This window comes from Leopardus geoffroyi, chromosome B4 (assembly GCF_018350155.1).
Source record: "Leopardus geoffroyi isolate Oge1 chromosome B4, O.geoffroyi_Oge1_pat1.0, whole genome shotgun sequence".
Classification (NCBI taxonomy): Eukaryota; Metazoa; Chordata; class Mammalia; order Carnivora; family Felidae; genus Leopardus; species Leopardus geoffroyi.
This window is the reverse complement of record NC_059341.1, coordinates 35,956,637-35,970,602: the sequence shown is the minus strand read 5'-3', so window position 1 is coordinate 35,970,602 and position 13,966 is coordinate 35,956,637. Positions and strand designations below refer to the sequence as shown.

The 13,966-nt window shown below is 37.6% G+C and overlaps 1 protein-coding gene across 3 annotated transcripts in view; it reads left to right on the top strand.

Annotated features, from left to right (window-relative positions):
* Positions 1 to 8,847: 8,847 nt before the first annotated feature.
* ADIPOR2 (adiponectin receptor 2) overlaps positions 8,848 to 13,966 on the top strand; it is an 80,543-nt gene continuing 75,424 nt past the window's right edge. The window contains exon 1 of one of the 3 annotated variants that reach the window (XM_045464545.1): positions 8,848 to 9,058. The gene's annotated coding sequence lies outside the window, so the exon portion shown is untranslated. Of the gene's footprint in view, positions 9,059 to 11,060; positions 11,324 to 13,966 lie in introns of those variants that run through there. The other 2 variants (XM_045464542.1, XM_045464543.1) reach the window with 2 other exon arrangements.

Below are 13,966 nucleotides of genomic sequence, written 5' to 3'. Positions count from 1 at the left end.
CAAAAAGGTAAACCAAAGAGACCCATACCAACTCACATTATAATTAAACTGTCAAAAGTTAAAGACAGGAGAGAATCTTAAGAGCAGCAAGAGAAAAGCAACTTGTTATGAACAAAGGAGCCCCCATGATAGTATCAGCAGATTTTTCAGCAGAAACTTTACAAGTCAGAAGGGAGTGGCATGACATATTCATGGTGCTGAAAGAAAATAATCATATCACATGTACACCTGAAAACTCATGTAACATTGTATGTCAGTTATACTTCAATTAAAAAGTAAATTATTAAAACACAAAGGAAGGGACAAAAGAAATAAAAGAATTATAAAACAACCAGAAAACAATGAACAAAATGGCAATAGTAAGTTCTTGTCTTTCAATAATTACTTTAAATGTAAATGGACTAGATTCTCCAATCAAAAGATATAGACTGGTTGAATGCATAAAAACAACACCCATCTCTATGCTGCCTACAAGAGACTCATTTCAAGTTTAAGGACGCACATAGCTTGAAAGTGCAGAGATGGAAAAAGATATCGCATGCAAGTGGAAACCCAAAGAAAGTAGAGCTAAACTATACTTATATCAGGAAACAGACTTTAAACCAAAGACAGTAACAAGAGACATAAGCCATTATATAAGTAAAAGCTTATATATAAGCCTTGAACTCACAACCTTGAGATCAAGAGTCTCATGCTTTTCCAACTGAGCCAGCCAGGTGCCTCCGTTTGGTATTTTTTAATATTTTAAAAATCTTTGTTAAAATTCTCACTTTGTTCATGCATTAGTCTCCTGATCTTGGTGAGCATCTTTATGACCCTTATTTTGAATTTGATCAGGTTAATTACTTTTCTCTGTAGTGTCATTTACATCTGTTTCCGGAAATTTGTCTGTTTTATATAAAAGGCTTACATATAAGCCTTTTATATAAAACAGTCAATTCATCAAGATGATATAACATTAGTAAATACTTATGCTCCCAACATAGGAGAACTTAAATATATAAAGCAAATATTAACATGTTAATAAGGGAAAAAGAGATAGCAGCAATACAATAATAGTAGGCAACTTCAGTACTCTACTTTCAACAATGGATGGAACATCCAGACAGAAAATCAATACAGAAACATTGGATTTAAACTACATATTTCATCAGATGGATCTAATAGGCATTTTACAGAACATTTCATTGAATAGCAGCAGAATACACAGTGCACATGGAACTTCTCCAGCACACATGGAACATTCTCCAGGGTAGATTTTATTTTAAGCCACAAAACAAGTCTTAAAAACTTTAAGAAGATTTAAATCATATCAAGCATCTTTTCTGAGCATAATGGTACAAAACTAGAAATCAATTACAGGAAGAAAACTGAAAATTAACCCAATATGTGGAGATTAAACAACATGCTACTGGGCTCCATAGCTCAGGGGTTAGAGCACTGGTCTTGTAAACAACATGCTACTGAACAACCAATGGATCAAATAAATTAAGAGAGAAATAAAAAAATATCTTGAGACAAATGAGGGGTGCCTGGGTGCCTCAGTCAGTTAAGTGTCTGACTTTGGCTCAGGTCACGATCTCGCAGTTTGTGGGTTCAAGCCCCTCATTGGGCTCTGTGCTGATAGCTCAGAGGCTGGAGCCTGCTTCAGATTCTGTGTCTCCCTCTCTCTCTGCCCCTCCCTCCTCACACTCTGTCTCTCTCTCTCTCTGTCTCAAAAATAAAGATTAAAAAAGTATCTTGAGACAAATGAAAATGAAAATAAACACACTAAACCTTATGTGATGCAGCAAAAGCAGTTCTAAGAAGGAAATTCATAGTGATAAATGCCTATAGTAAGAAAAAAGAAAGGGGGAACCTGGGTGGCACAGTTGGTTAAGCATCCAACTCTTGGTCTCAGCTCAGGTCATGATTTCATTGTTTGTGGGTTTGAGCCCCGCATCGGGCTGTGCACTGATAGTGCATAGCCTGCATGGGATTCTGTTTTTCCTTCTCTCTGCCCCTCCCCTGCTTCTGTGCACTCTTTCTCTCTCTCTGTCTCTCTCTCTCTGTCTCTCTCAAAAATAAATAAATAAAGTTAAAAATTTTTTTAAAAGAAAGAAAAAAGAAAGCTCTCCATTAAACAATCTAACTTTGTAGAAGGAAGAAAGCAATAAAAATCACAGTGAAAATAAAGAGTCTAAAAAGATAATAGAAAAAATAAATGAAACTGAGAGCTGTTTTTTTTTTTGAAAAGATAAACAAAATCCACAAACTTTTAGCTATATTTATCATAAGAAGGATAGAGAGTGCAAACAAAATTATAAATAAAAGTGGAGTTACAACTGATACCACACAAATACAAAGGATCATAAGAGACTATTATGAACAAGGGGTACCAAATGTGGGTCTGCTTGGGATTCTCTCTCTCTGTCTCTCTCCCTCTCTCTCTCTCAAAATAAAAAAAATGAACTTTAAAATAAAAAAAGAGACTACTATGAGTAATCATAATCATATGCCAATGAATTGGACAACCTAGAAGAAATGGATACATTCTTAAGCCTGAATTGTAAAGAAATAGAATATCTGAAGAGACCAATCTCTGTAAAGAGATTGAATCAGTAATCAAATACCTCCCAGTAAACAAAAATCCAGGATGAGATGGCTTCACTAGTGAATTCTACCAAATATTTAAAGAAAAATTAATATCTCTTCTTCTTGAAGTTTTCCAAAAATTAGAGGGAGAAACAGTTCTCTACTTTTATGAGGCCAGCATAACTTTGATACCAAAGCCAGACAAGGACACTGCATGAAAAGAAAATTAGAAGACAATATCACTAAAGAATATAAGTGCAAAAGTCCTGAACAAATACTAGCAAACCAAATTAGTGCATTTAAAGGATCAAACTCCATGATCAAGTGGGATTTATTCCAGAGTTGCAAGAATGATTCAACATCCATAAATCAGTCAATGTGATACACTACATTAACAAAATGAAAGACAAAAATCATATGACATATCAATAGATACAGAAAAAACATTTCACAAAACTCCCAACAAACTTGGTATAGAAGGTATGTACTTCATCATAATAAAGGCCATTATTAAGCCCACAGATAACATCATACTCAATTGTAAAAAGCTGAAAGCTTTTCTCTAAGATCAGGAACAAGACAAGCATGCCACTCTTGCCACTTTTATTCAACACAGTACTAGAAGTCTTGGAGCAATTAAGCAAGAAAAAGAAATAAAAGGCATCCAGAAGAAGTGAAATTGTCTCTATGTGTACATGACATGACCTTGTATGTAGAAAATCCAAAAGACTCCTTCCAAAATCTGCTAGAACTAATCAATGAATTCAGCAAATTTACAGGATAAAAAAAATCAGTATACAAAAATCAATTGTATTTCTATACCTTAACAATAAACTAAGAGAAAATTAAGAAAACAATCTCATTTTTCATAGCATCAAAAAGAATAAAATACTTAGGAGTAAATTTAATCAAGGAGGTAAAAGTTCTATATGCTGAAAACTATAAGGCATTGATGAAAAAAATTGAAGACAACACAAATAAATTGAAAGATATTTCATGCTTACAGATTGGAAGAATTAATATTGTTAAAATGTGCATAGTATCCAAAGTGATCTACAGATTTAATATAATCTCTATCAAATTTCCAATGGCATTTTTCACAGAAATAGAAAAACAATCCTAAAATTTGTATGGAATCACAAAAGATACTGAATAGCCAAACAGTCTTGAGCAAGAAGAATAAAGCTGGAGGGATCATGCTTCCTGATTATACTACATATAATGTATACTATATGATAAAGCTATATAGTATTGTATAGTATTGGCATAAAAAGAGGCACATAGATCAATAGAACAGAATAGAGAGCACAGAAAAAAAACCATGCATATATGCTAAATTAATTTTTGACAAGGAAGCCAATATACAAGGAGAAAAGGATAGTCTCTCTAATATATTGGAAGGGTGCCTGGGTGACTCGGTTGAGCAACTGACTCTTTATTTTGGCTCAGGTCATGATCCCAGGGTTGTGGGATGGAACTTCGCATGGGGTTCTGCACTGAGCATGGAGCCTGCTTGAGATTTTCTCTCCCCCTCTACCTATCTCCCCTGCTTGAACGTGCTCTCTCTCTATATATATATAAAATTTAAAAAAAGTTTTAACTAAAAAAAATAAATGATATTGGAAAAACTGGATATCCACATGCAAAAGAATGAAATTGGAACATTATCTCACACCATATAGAAAAATCAACTCCAAATGTATTAAAGACTTGACAATAAGACCTGAAATCATAGAACTCCTAGAAGAAAACATGGAGGATAAGCTCCTTGACATTTGTCTTTGCAGTGATATTTTGGATTTGACACCAAAAACTAAAGGCAACAAAAGCAAAAATAAGCAAGTTGGATTACATTAAATTAAAAAGCTTCTGTTCAGCAAATGAAACCACCAACAAAATAAAAAGGCAACCTATGAAAGGGTATAAAATATTGGAAACCACATATCTGATAAGTGGCCAATATCTAATATATAGGGGTGCCTGGGTGGCTCACTAGGTTAAGTGATTGACTCTTGATTTCGGCTGGGGTCGTGATCTTGTGGTTTGTGGGTTTGGCCCCGTGTCCAGCTCCACCCTAACAGTGCAGAGCCTGCTTGAGATTCTCTCTCCTTCTCTCTCTGCCCTTCCCTGGCTTGTGTGCACTTTCTCTCTCAAATAAACAAATAAACTTAAAAAATATATAGAAGGGACTCCTACAAGCTAATAGCAAAAAAAAAAAAAAGTAACCCAATTTCAAACTGGGCAAAGGACCTGAATATACATTTTTCCAAAGAAGACATACAAATGGATGACAAATACATAAAAGGCTCAACATCACTAACCTTCAGAGAAATGCAAATAAAAACTCCAAGATATAACCTCACACCTATTAGGATGGTTATTCTCAAAAATACAGGAGCTAACAAGTGCTGTGAAGAATATGGAGAAAAGGGAACTCTTGTACAATGCTGGTAGAAATATAAATCATTATAGTGGTTCCTTAGGAAATTAAAAGTAGAACTACCATATGGTCCAGCTATCCCACTTCTGGATATACATCCAAAGGAAACAAAACCATTATCTTGAAGAGATATTTGCACCCCTGTGTTCATTGCAAAATTATCCACAGTAGCCAAGATGTGGAAACAACTTAAGTGTCTATCAATGGATGAATGGATCAAGGATATGTGGTATATATATGTATATACGTATATATGTATATATAAACAAACATGCACACATGCACAATGGAATATTATCAGCCTTAAAAAGAAGAAAATCTTGTCACTTGCTAAACATGGGTAAAGCTGGAGTTCATTATGCTAAGTGAAATAAGCTAGACAGAGAAATACAAATACTGCTGCATGGTATCACTTACACGTGGAATCTAAAAAAAGTTGAACTTGTAAAATCATAGAGTAGAAGAGAGGTTGCCAGGGGCTGTAGGGTAGGGGAAATAGGGAGAGGTTGGTAAAAGAGTACAAACTTTCTGTTATGAGTAAGGTCTGAGGATCTAAATTATAACATGGTCACCACGGTTGTTATACTATATTATATCAGTGAAACTTGCTAAGAGAATAGAACTTAAATCTTTTCACACACACACACACACACACACACGCACACACACACGTAATTATGTGAGGTGATGTATGTGTTAACTCACTGTGTGTGGGGGGGAATCCTTTCACAATGTACATGTATATCAAATTGTCAGGTTGTAAACTTTAAATATTTTATAATTTTATTTGTTCAATATACATCAATAAAGCTGAAAAAAATTCCGTTATTTGAACTGTGCACAAAAAATTGGTGCATTTTATTGTATGTAAAGCGTAGTTCAATAAAGTTGATTTTTATAAACTACAAAAAATGTTTAAAGAAGACTCTCACACACATCCACGTGCACACGACCCAGGGTTAATAAATGTTAGACATTTTGTCATTTGCTTTATCTTTCTCCATATAGGAGAAATGAATTATTACCAATGAAGGTGAATTCTTAGTTCCCAGATCTATTTTCTACCCCTTCCCACCAGCAAGCACATTCATAAAGTTGTATGTTTCTTTCTCTGTCCATTAATAAAATGTATTAATAGACATCCTCATTTTACTAATGAAGATATCAAAGCTTGACAAGAACTGTGTATAGGTCATAGTTAAACAGGGAGTCAGTTAGCAGCACAGCTGGTAATAATGTTCCCGGTCATATGCTCATTCTCCAGGACTATGTTACCTAACCTGTGTTTGTGGAGCTTCTATCGTAATTTATGTAGTTATGAGGATGTTTATACTGCTCTTTATCCTCAGTTTTAAACTTTACAAAAATGTGGCTTAAATGGGAATTTAGTGTGTTGTGATGTTTCTCTAAGTGTTTAAAATGGAGTCCTTTAAAACTTTCAGACTAATGTGATATTTATCAATATATGTTTGATATCATTTCAATTGTAATTAAAAAAGAATGCAGATATTTATGTTTTTCACTCTAATTTTGCCATATAGATTACTAGATTATTTTATTTTCTTATTTTTTTAATTAAAAATTTTTTAATGTTTATTTATTTTTGAGAGAGAGAGAGAGAGAGAGAGAGGGAGGGGCAGAGAGAGAGGGAGACCCAGAATCAGAAGCAGGTTCCAGGCTCTGAGCTGTCTGCACAGAGCCTGATGTGGGGCTCAAACCCATGAACCACAAGATCATGACCTGAGCTGAAGTTGGATGCCCAATGGACTGAGCCACCCAGGCGCCCCTATTTTTATTTTTTTTTTTAATGTTTATTTTGAGACAGAGTGTGAGAATGCATGAGTGGGGGAGGGGCAGACAGAGAGGGAGAGAGAGAGAATCCCAAGCAGGCCCTGTACTATCAGCGCAGAGCCTGATGTGGGCTCAAACTCACAAACTGTGAGATCATGACCTGAGCCGAAATCAAGAGTCAGATGCTTAACTGACTGAGCCATGCAGGCACCCCTAGATTACTAGATAATTTTTAAAGCAACTAACACCATTGATTCCTAATGCTTCAAACTCCAATTAGCTGGCTGCATTTGACTGTTTTGCATTGGAGGGGTTCAGAACATGCCACTCCAAAATATGAAACTTTGGCATGTTGATTATTTTGAGCTGAGAGTACTTGAGAAACAGCAAATGCACGAAGCACTCTACCCTGTCCCCTTTTACCTAAAAGCAGGTCATAAATTTCCTATGAGAAAGGTAGTCTTTCTGTACCAGGAAGAGAACATTCTTTTGTTTCTCCCAGTTTTATCAAGATGTAATTGACATTTTAACATTGTATAAGTTTCAGGTGCACAACATAATGATTGGATATATGTATACATTGCGAAATGATCACCACGAAAAGTTTGGTTGACATCCATCACTTAAGAACATTCATATCAGAGATCGGGATTCAATGCCCAAGTGGACATATACAACCTGCTAAAGTAACCCTTAGCTTCTCCACTACAGTTCCTAGTCATTTTCCCACAGTTTATTGTTCTTAGTGCAAGCCCCTTGATCTTGCTACATCCCTAGAGTTCTTCATTTTTTGTGTAAAAAGTATATAAGCTTTTGTGTCTAAAGTCATCTTCAGGTCTTCATTTTCTTTCTGAAGATTCCTGTGTACATGAAAAATATTAAATACATTTGCATACTTTTCTCCTTCTAATCTATTCTATGTCAGTTTAATTCATATGCCAGCCATGGAACATAAGAGGACAATCTCTCCTCTCCTACAACATGTATATGACACAGACACAGGGACTGATTTGACATGTCTTGCATTTACTTTTGGTTTATCTTTTTTTTTTATGGTCCAACTTCTATATTGTCCAGATTTTTTTCCTTCAGTTCTAATGTTCATATTTCTTTTTTTTTTTTTTCAACGTTTTTTTTTTTAAAAAAAATTTTTTTTTTTTCAACGTTTATTTATTTTTGGGACAGAGAGAGACAGAGCATGAATGGGGGAGGGGCAGAGAGAGAGGGAGACACAGAATCGGAAACAGGCTCCAGGCTCTGAGCCATCAGCCCAGAGCCCGACGCGGGGCTCGAACTCACGGACCGCGAGATCGTGACCTGGCTGAAGTCGGACGCTTAACCGACTGCGCCACCCAGGCGCCCCATAATGTTCATATTTCAAAAGCTTATAGATCTTGAGGGACAAAAGAAGAGTTTAGCTGGTTTTAGGTATTTTGTAATAATGAAGCTGATTTCCTTTGTAATCTTTTGGGGAAAGTCATACAAACAGTTCTCTCAAAGACTACTAATTTTGGTTTTCTCTAGCAGATAATTTGGCTTTTTTTCTTCTTGAAAATAGCAATTGTTCTGATTAGGAAAATAATGAATGAAATAATTCTTCTTTTCTTTATAGAAGTAACAAAAACCAGTTGTGAACTCAAGTTTAAGTTCACAATGGAGTGTAGAGTACTTTTTTCTTACCCTTTAGAATTGAAAGCTGTACCTTCATTTGCTTGTCATTTTAGATACAACTTCAATTCCCATTGGCTATTGATTGACATATCACAATGGAACCTAAGCCTGCTCCTCCAACGAGTCCAATATCAACATTTTGGCAACATATTGTAATGTCACTCAAGCCTCATTCTGGGATGGCTACAACTAGATTATGAACGTTACTCACCCAGTGATGCATTCTCTTTGTCAACAATATCTGATAATTGTTGAGATGACTACATCAGACTAGCTGTGCCACAGGCACTATTGTGTCATTGGTGACTGGTATGGAGAGTAGGGGTGGAAGGGACTCTTCTTGGTGCTGTGGAAGATGAAGAACTCCACTCTCCTGTGGTGGGGAAGTGTGACACTTTAAGAATGGAGACAGCAGAGATTCTAAAGATCCACAGCTGACACTGAAGACACAGAATTGTCCTGAATTCTCCTTGGTTTTTGGACAGCGAGTCATAAGTTAATATATAAAGATTAGCAACTGAAGTACAGCCTGGGAGAGAGTCCTGAGAAATCTGCTTTGGAACATTTAATGGTGACATTTAGGTAAGGGATATGGATGAAGCCAGTATGGACATGGGCCTCAGGGGAATGTCCCTCAGGTGAAGTATGTTGGCAACACCCTCAATAGCTGAGAAGGTGTGAGCATTCTGAGGAAATGAAGTGGTTTATCATTGTGAACATCAAGAATTGGCAGTAGTGATCTGGGAATGGGATCAAGGTGACAGAGAATGGGAGGTAAAATCTTGGTGGGAAAATAACACTCTTTCTCACATGTTTTAGCACACAATGGACTGTTCCAGAGGAAGTTTCTTTGAGTTGAGCATTTTGTCAAAGCAAGTCATTAAAAGAGAAGAATGCTTTGAGAAAAAATTCGAGATCTTGGATCTTTTCTAATTGTCTTTTTTATATAGCTCTGTTCCCTTTAGCAGACCTTTTATTAACTCTCAGGCTCTTGTTCTTCTCATCTTTTCCCTATGTGATTTGGTATACCGGGTCAAATTTGCCATCCAAAGGTGTCTGTGTTTCATTTCTAATGTGCTGTGGAAGTGTATCAATGTCTTCCTTGATATCAATCTCAAAAGCTTTATGTCTTTACCTGGAAAAACAGAAGTCGTTATTGTTATATCTTTTACAAATTATGTAAATTAAAAAATATGTAAATTTAAAAAATTTACATTTTCAGTGTAAACTACTCCTTGAAGGGAATTTATTCTTTTAATTTCTATAATCTTATTTGCATTAATTTTATCTCTTGCAACCTTAACTGGGTGGCCTAATTTATCGTATTAAGAGCATTTTATTCATGCTCCTCGTGATTTTAGTGACTTTAATCACTTCTTAGAATTTACATTTCCAGGCTGGAAGAGTTCCCTATTTTTTTTTAGGGGCAGGTTCCTCATACATTAGACTCTAGGCCTTTTGGTTATGAGATCTGTGCAGGTTTTTCCAGAATTGTTTTCTCCTGCTGTGGTTCAGGGAAGGACAAGAAAGGTATGGGCATAAGTGTTCTTGAAAGCTTATGGATTTCCTCTATATCAGTAACAAGAGTTTTGACAGTTAAGGCAATTACCTCTTCAGAGTGTGATAAATTCATCTTATAACTGAACGTGAGAAACACATTTTTCTATGCCAACCGATTTCACCTGGCTATCCGAAAGTACAGTGTTCTCACTGAAGCCTTTCCAAAGCCAAGGCGAAAAACAAAGAAACAATTACCATTTCGGAAAAGCGAAAACCTTTTTTTTTTTTTTTTTTTTTTTTTTTTAATTCTTCCGGTTAGAGAAAAAGCGAACTTTTGGCTGGGGGTTGGGGAGCTTTTACTTTTTTTTCTTATAGAATAAGTATGTAACCAAACCATTCTTGGCTTCTTAGAAGTTAGAGCTCAATAGAAACTCACTCATTCTGGGAAATAGACACAGTATTTAATGCCAGATTAGTTTCTGCTATTACATTTCTGCTATAGTGATCTGCTATTACGTTAAAAACATTTTACAAATTAGTCCGAATTACATGTATTTTAAGAGTGAGTGGGTTCACATTTGTTTTTTAGAAGGCATAAATCATAATACCTTAACAAGGTAATAAAAGGTAAACGCTATTGTCTTGCACAAGACTTGGCTAATACTTTCGGATTTATTTCGGAAGCTCTCACAGACGACGCCTAGCAATATACTGGCCGTTGGCAGAAACACGAGCCACCCTAAAAATCCCAAAATTTTGGCTTCCGCCCAAGGTGTGTAGCCCGTATCCATAGAGACCGGAAAAAGCGTCCCCTAGCCGGGCGGGTCCCTTGCCTCTTCTGATCTAAATGCTTCCGCTTTCTATGGGAGAAAGAAAACGAAGGAGATTTGTGTGAGCGCCCGCGGAGCACTTTCTCAGTACTGTTTTCGTTGAGTTCCTGGCCGAACCACAACTCCCAAGATGCCACCACGTTCTAGAGCGGTCAGAAGAGCAGTTTCCGGTTTTGGCAAGCGCGCCTGCGCACTAGCTCTGACTTTATTGGTTCGAACCGCCTCGTGCGATGCGCGTCACGGGGACGTGCAGTCGTGGGGGCGGGAAGACGCGGCGGCGGCGGTCGCGGCGGCGCGAGCACGATCCCAGACGCGGTATCGCGGCGGCGGCAGCGGCGCGGCTACCCCGGGTTCGGTCCCCTCCCTCCTCCGCTCCCCCCTCCTCCCCCTCCCCTCAGCTCTGGTTCCAGAGGAGTCCGAGACGCGCGGCGAGGCGGTGACAAGCTCTGGGTGAGGGTCTCTGGAGTGTGAGCGCCGTTTCAGGGGAGAAGAGGGAGAGCCCGGGGTCGAGAAGGAGGTGAGGGCTCTGAGGGGGAGAGTGTCCCCGGCGCGGGCCGGGGAGCGCGCGCTCCGTCCCAGCCTTCAACTCGGCCTCCTTACCTGACCTGTCGCCCTGCACGGCGTGCTGTGCTGTGACCGGGGGGACCGACCGAGAGGGGCCTGGAGCCGCCCTCCTTTCAACCGCTGTCTGTGGCGCCTGGCGCTCACCACCTGCCTCGCCCCTCCTGATACAGCGTCCGGAGCACTGTCTCAGCTCTTCTCCCCTTCGCGTGCAGTTGCCCTGCTTTACTGCCCACCGAGAGAATCTGCCCTCCCTTTCTTCATTTTTGTCTCTTATTAGCTCTAGGAATTTCTTTGGTGGCAGGCTTCGAATGGGATCTGCTTAGTGCTACTTTTCTAGTCCCTGGGGTAGGAAGATTTTCTTTACCTTTTCTTTGGTGGCGCTTCAGGCAACCTACTTGGAATAGTTAGTACCTTGGGCCCTGTTTTCCCAAAACTGGTTTGGCCTTTCGTCTGTCATTGCTTGCTTCTTTTAAAATTGGTGCTAACAGGGTTTAAATCAGTTCATCTAGGGGTCCATGAGAGAGTTTGGATTGGAAGCTGTCAGGTAACTTTTTTTTTTTTTTTTCCTCTTTTTGGTTTTTGACATTAAATACAAATACGTTTGTCTCTGGAATTTGACTTTATGAGACGGCCCAACTGTGACTTTTGGTAGAAGGATTCAAATGTCAGATTGGAATTTTACTGGGTATGATGACTTCAGTGCAGGTTGTTGGCATTTTTTTTAGTACACTGGCCTTTTAATATTTTTATTTTTAGATGCTGGATTTCTCAGCCTTATGTTAGCCCCATTAAATCTCTTCCAAAAACAGTGCCCCCATCCCCAAGAAACTGTTTAAAATTTGAAGAAATCTGTTGTAACATTTAAAATAATTTGATCACAGAACTTTTCAGTGAAATGTTAAAAATAATTTCCTTCAACGCAAAGCTTTAATTTTGGAGGGGAGATCTTAAACTTATTTCTGAAGTTTGAAGTGTTCTCTTATCTAAAGGCCACCTCTATGTCTCCTTTTACCACCCTCTGACTTTTTTTGTTAGAATTTGATAGATTTTTCTACTTTCTCGTTTCATAGAAATGAAAATTTTCATCCATAGTATTTATTTTATAGAAATTTCATTTCTACTGCTGTTGTTCATAGATATTTTCATGCTTTCTCATAAATATGTCAGAGTGCTGACTGTGATGATCTGTAACTAAAATAATTTCATCAGTAGTTGGGACTTCCGCAAATGTGTTGGCAGCTGCTTGGTGGTGAATTATTGCAAACTTTGAAAACATTTCAGATTGATTTAAATATGAAAGACGTTTCTTTTAGCTTCTATTTGTAACTACATACCCACCAGTATATGTTTATATCTACACTTTATAGGCTATTTAGTAGCAAATTTTCTCTTCTTACCTGAATGTTAGGGATGAGAAAAGGATTTCCAGAGCCTAAGAGTTTGTCTTTTTCTATTCCTAGACTATGAATAAGTAAATGGATGGATTTTTTTTTTTTTTTTTTTTTTTTTTTTTTACCCACAAATGGTATCAATTTAGCTGATGCACTTTCTTTGGTATAAATCACATCAGGTTTTCCAAAATGAAAATAATTTTATTTTTTATCTCCGGGAACAGACTTTATGGCTTGTGGGGCAACTTTTGCTAGCTGTTTTTGTAAATTAAGTTTTTATTGGGATATAGCTGTATGTATTCATTTTGATGTTGTTTGTGGTTGCTTTTGCAGTATAAGGGTAGAACTGAGTGAGTAGTGGGACAGAGACTCGTATGGCCTGCAGAGCCTAAAATATGTATTGTCTGGTCCTTAATAGAAAAAGCTTGCTGACTCCTAGTTTATTTTGTTAAAAATCATGCATATGTAATGTAGAAATTTTTTTTTAATTTTTTTCAACATTTATTCATTTTTTGAGAGTGAGAGAGACAGAGTGTGAGTGGGGGAGGGGCAGAGAGCGTGGGAGACACAGAATCCGAAGCAGGCTCCAGGCTCCAGGCTCTGAGCTATCAGCACAGAGCCCGACACAAGGCTGGAACTCAGGGACCGCGAGATCATGACCTGAGCTGAAGTCTAACGCTCAACCGACTGAGCCACCCAGGCGCCCCGTATAGAAAGTTAAAATGAATCAGAAAAGTATAAAGAAGAAAGTAAAAATTGTCTAGAATCACACCACTCAGAAGGGTTTGTTTTTGTGATTATTCTTATAGAGTCTGTTAGTTGTTTTTGTATAAATGGGCTCATATTGTTAAGTGTTGGTTTGTAATCTGGTTTAAAAAAAACCCTCATTGTCTATTTATTTATATTTATTTGTGTATTTGTTTATTTTATTTTAAGTAGGCTCCATGCCCAACCTGGAGCTCAACTCATGACCCTGAGATAAAGAGTCATATGCTCTACCGATGTAGCCTGCCAGGTGCCCCCAAACTCAGATTATTGTTACATCGCTATTGAATACATTTGTACTTCTGCATCAAAGAGCTCACTGGAAAGGGGCTGGATGAACCAGATTTTCCTAATTTGTTTACCAGTTAAGATAAAAATAAAATCAAGAATGAAAGATGCTTGATGGTGATGGCGGTGGTGGGAGCACTTCTGGTGTACTG